The sequence below is a fragment of the Elephantulus edwardii genome, unplaced genomic scaffold (assembly GCF_000299155.1).
Source record: "Elephantulus edwardii isolate Elephantulus edwardi_28Jun2011 unplaced genomic scaffold, EleEdw1.0 scaffold00032, whole genome shotgun sequence".
Classification (NCBI taxonomy): domain Eukaryota; kingdom Metazoa; phylum Chordata; class Mammalia; order Macroscelidea; family Macroscelididae; genus Elephantulus; species Elephantulus edwardii.
In genome coordinates, this window is record NW_006399782.1 from 3,062,634 (window position 1) to 3,067,919 (window position 5,286).

The window sequence follows — 5,286 nt, forward strand, 5'->3', positions numbered from 1 at the left end:
GCACAATCTGGGGACTGAGGAGCTCACCCTGAGGGCCGCGATGGTTTGCCCCGAGCTGGGGGCCAAGAGCAGCCTGCCCCAGGCAGAGGGCCGCGATGGCTCGCCCCGAGCCGGGGGCCAAGGGCAGCCCATCCCGAGCAGGGCAACACCCCCCAGGAGCTGGCTGGTATCCTCCCCCTCCAATTGCCCCTACCCCAGTCTGGTCCCCTCGCCTGACTGAGGACTCTGTGGTCAGGGATAGTGTTTCCAATTCCAGCACTGCCACTTTTACTCCCCCATAAGTGGTCATACTGTATTTTGAAGTAGGTGTCACTGCCCTCCCCCTTTATATATGATAAAGGGAACCTGAGAATTGTGGACAGACTCCCCCCAGGTCTAACCATCTTTTGGCAGAAGCATTCAACAGAACAAAATATGTGGTGCATTTAGGATGTGGGTCCTCTTGTGCATGCTGCCAGCCACTGTTAAGGTCATCAGACTCACAGTGACTTTCAGCAATCCATTCTATAGGTAATCGTCTTCTCTGGCCTGTCCAAGGAAATCCAAACCTGCAGATGGCGGGCATGCATCCCATCCCCCACCTCTTACGCAGACGGCTGCTGGGGGTGCACCCCACCCCCACCCCGCAAGGGTGCTCAGCGTGCATGGCCCCTCTTGTGCGGGCGGCCGGTGGTCGCCTGCTTCCCCCACAGCCGCCATCCAGGCTCCAAGAATTCTCTCCAGAACAAGTCCACCTTGCGGCAGTGTGGTGGCTTCGCTGTACCAGTCTTGAGGAGGGCCGGTGCCCAGCATCCATCCTGGGTGAGGGAATCCATTCATTCCGGCTGTGGAAGCCTCATGGAGCTGCAGCGGCTGTGCAGCACGGTGTAGGCTCTGCAGGGGTGGGGGGTTGGGAGCCACGAGACTCACCCATTTCTGCTTGGGAATCCTTGAATTCCTGTTGTTGAGCCTCGATCTTCACTGAGGGCCAGTCATCAACTGTTTAAGTGTTCAATTATCAATAAGCTGAAGTCTGTGGAAGGCTATAATGGCCCTGCTTTAAGTGGCTCGCTGCTCCCGCAGCTCACCACGCTATCTCTGCCTCTGCCACCATCTTGGATCTCAACATTAGAGCAGAGATCTGAAATGTCGTAGTATAGGTGACGAGTTGCCTCTGACTCATAGCAACTCTATGTACAACAGATCAAAGGAAACTTTCTTTGCCCAATCCTGTGCCCCCTTGGAAATTCGAAGCCCATGGCTCTAGTCAATAGGTCAACAGAGCCTTTCAACTCTCAAGGCTCATTTTCTGGTCTCCTGTTGCTGTTATTATTAGGTGCCATCAAATAAACGATGACTCACAGTGACCCTATAAACCACAGATCTGAACATCTTTGGTATGCTCGAGCCCATTATTACAGTCACTGTGTCAATACCTCTTGTTGAGGGTCTTCCTATCTTTCTTTGACCCTCCACCTTTCCCTGCATAATGTCTTATTCCAAGGATCATCCCCTATTGACAAAACTCCTAGTTTTCTAGGGTCTGTTATTTCAGAAGGTGGTGGCCAGTCCTGCTTCTTTGTCTGTCCTAATCTGGCAGCTCTGCTGAAATCTGTCCACCGTGAGTGACACTGCTTCCAGCATCACAGCAACACTCAAGTCATCATGGTGTGACACACTGACAGATGAGCAGTGAGGAAGATTGCCAAGGTGAAGGCCCTGTCAGCTGTTGGTGGTAGGCAGATGAGATGTGATAGGGGCTGAGGAGCTCCCTGGTAATGCGGGGTTACAAAGTGAGTCTTTTGGGGCCAGGCCTTTTAGGCACTGGAGTTGGGTCCCATTTTAGTTCAATCAGAAACTGTTTGAAGGTTTTAAGGATGACAGTAACGTCTTCAGCTCTGTAGTCCTTTGACTACGGGGTGTGTGTGGAGTTAATCATAGGGTTGTACAATTTGATAGGTGGAAGGAGGAGTGGGTAAAGGAAATGGGAAAGATATGGTGTGACAAACGATACAAACTTTCTAAGTAAACTAGAATAAAATACAAATCTGTATTTTTTAAAAGGCATAGATCAGTAGTAATTAATTCTACGTAATACAATGTGTATGAATGTAACAAGGTAAATGAAAGACTATAACACACAATGTACGCCCGCCGCTATGAACCCGGGAGCAGAGCGGCGGGCATTGCGCCCCGGTGTCAGAGTGGGAGTAGTGGTGACCAGTCCCAAGCATCCTCAGTTGTGCCCTCTTGGGGAAGAGAAAAGGCTCATTTGGAGCCGGCAGTTTCCAACTTCCTGGAGGTCATTTGAATTCGGTGAAAGCTGGGAAGAATGTGCTCAAAGAGAAACCTTGGAAGAAGCAGCTCTTCACCTGAAAAATGGTCGCTTTGCCTCAGTAGTGAACTCTTTCATTGAGAAAGAAAATTACCATTATGTAACTATATTAATGAAAGCTGAAGTGGACTTGACTTATGATTCAGAACCAACGAATGTGGAGCCTGAAAAAAATGAAGGTTGGGAGTGGGTTCCATGGGAAGAATTCCCTCTAGTAGACCAGCTTTTCTGGGCACTCCGTTGCTTAAAGAAACAAGGCTATGATCCTTTCAAAGAAGACTTGAACCATCTGGTGGGATACAAAGGCAATCATCTCTAGGGAACCAAGAGAATTCGTGGAGTTTTTTGAAAGGCAAAATAAGATCTAACCAGAGAATTAATATGACTTAATATCCCATTTCTTCCTTTTATCTAAAAAGCTCCATTTGGTTCCTATTTTATTTGCAGTTTCTTAAACTTGGTCGCTTTTTCAGGCAGTAATTTTTGAGGCTGATGTCATTGACTTGTATTTCAGCCAGTGCATATGTATTAAATAGTGATATTAGGTGTTTCCCAGATCTCCAAGATCTGTACTGTGCAGTCTGCCATTACTAGTTTGCATGGAGTAGAATGCAATAAAATTTGTCTTTAACATTTCATTCCAACTACAGTTCTAATTCAGCTATAACAAGATCATTGTTGTGGAATTTATGTTTATTGGTTTTCATCTTCTCTTTCATTTAAAAATATTTTCTTAGTAGTTATTTGGTGGCCATCCTTCCAAGCAATAGAGAAAAGGATAGAAAATTAGGGATTATTTTCTGTTTCTGATTGTTTAAACCATGGGAAGTCTGATGCTGTTACAAATAAAGCTGCTATCAACACTGAAAAAAAACCCACAATGTACGTGATTAAAGCAATGTATATGAATTATTGTGTGTGCAAACCAATAAAAAAAGAAAAAAAGTTCTTTGACTAATAATAACGTGCAATGAAAATCCAACCTTTATGTAAACTTCTGTTAAAATCACAGTAAAAAAGTTTATAAACAACAAGAGTCCTCTGACTGTTTTCTGGACTACAAGAGCCAAAGGCCAGTCTACTGCACTAATCCAACTGAAGATGGTCACAGTAAATGGCAAAAAAGTGGAGGAAGGGGTGGGGGCTGGTCAGCTGTACAGGGTTCTGGCCTTTTATTGATGGGCTGGATATAGGGAGCAGAGAGGAATCGGAGGAAACTCCTCAGGATTTTGCCCAAAAATCTGCATGGGCCGTGGGGATGTTTGTACAGATGGCTGCGGAAGGTTTGGGGGTTGAACAGATTCTTAGGGGAAGAATCAAGGATCTGGTGGTAGACCCCAACCGGATAGCGGGCTGAAGGGTGGTGGAGAGAAATGAATGTTCGCCAAGAGACCCCCCTAAGACAGGACAGGTCACGGGGTCAGAGGTTCTCACCGACTTTCCCGCTGCACCTTCAACAGCTGCATTTGCCGCAAGTATTCCCTTAGAGCGAGCACCTCGTGGAAGCGGTCAGCCAGGAACTGGAGCTGTGTCCTCCTCTTCCCCTAACTGCCCCCGGGGGCTACCATCCTGCTCAGGCCCCGGGCACTTCCGGTGCCCCTATTCCCTACTGAGACCACCAGGCACAGGGGCTGAGGAAGGAGAGAGAAGAGACTCAGCCTGGAGGTCCCTGTGAGAGACCCCAAATTCTCACCCCTTTAGTTCTTACTCCCATGAATCCCTTGCTCTTTGGCTCGTGCTAAGTTTTCCTCTGAGAATTTGCTGGTTCTGCTTTTGGGATAGCCAAAATTTCCCTCAGTTCCATCCCTTCGTCAACTCTACATTTCCTCTTTGTTTTAATCACTTTCTTGATCTTCCTAGGTTTCTCTGCCAAGTCCCGCCCCCTCTCAATCACCGAAGGTCCTCTACTGGTCATGTCCTGGTCATTCCCTGCTCAGTAGACCCCAGCGCGGGTCCTTGCAGAACACTCCTGCTTCCTCGCGGCTCTGTGCACCCTGGGTGCTGACAGAGGTTCTGAAGGTGGAGGAGACAATGATGTGGTCAGTTTTGGGGGCATTTGGGCTCAGGACACCTACCACTTTGGGCGCCGCCATTTTGCTACGATTAGGTTACCGGAAGGAGTGGGCCTCGAGGGCCTATTCCGCCAGTCTGTTTCCGGTTACGTAATCGTATAAGTCTCTTCTGTTATGGCCACGCCTCTTAGTTTCCAGTCCTCTTAAAGGCGCAGAGTTCTGGATAACGAAAAGCGAAGATTGGGGCTTTTAGTCAATTAGAACCCCTTCGATGGCTCTAGTAGTGTAACACGTAGGGAGTTGCGCTTCTAACCTAATGGGCGCCTTCCTGGGCGTCCAAATCCGCCAGAGATTCTGCTGGAGAAAGATGGACAATCTCCCGTGCCATTTACAGCCTCCCAAACCTCACTGGAGTGTCAGCTGGGTTTTGAGATGGTGTTATGACAAGAAAGCCCTCGGAAGAAAGACTTGGTGATACATCTCTGAAAAATTATCCATTGAAAATTATATGGAGCACAGTTTTGCTGAGACAAATGAGTCAACATGAATTGGACTCTGTTAAAAGGCAATTGGTTTGGGTTTCTTAAAGACATGTATTTTCAACCTGCTGGTTTAGATATTGCTCTGAGGACTCTTTCAGCATCTCCTAGGAAAGGTGGGAGGGACCCAGGAAAGCACAGGAAGTCAGACATTACCAGGAACTGGGCACCCATAGAGGAGCCCTTTCTGATGGCAAAGTGCATTCCATGATGGGCTGCCAACCAAAAGGTCAGAAGTTTGACTCCACCGGCCGATTTATAGGAGAAACCTGGGCTGTCTGCTCCACAAAAGATTTATAGCTAGGGACACCCAATGGGGCATTGCTATGGTGTGAAATAGACTCTAAGGTACTGGGTTTGGGGTACTCAGGAGCAATCAAGCCTGGGCACTGGGAAGGAGAAGGGAGAGATGAAGTTTGAC

At 47.8% G+C, this 5,286-nt stretch overlaps 1 pseudogene; it reads left to right on the forward strand.

Moving 5' to 3' along the window:
- The first annotated feature begins 2,138 nt into the window (after positions 1-2,138).
- Positions 2,139-2,633, forward strand: LOC102877352 (annotated as a pseudogene).
- Positions 2,634-5,286: the final 2,653 nt, after the last annotated feature.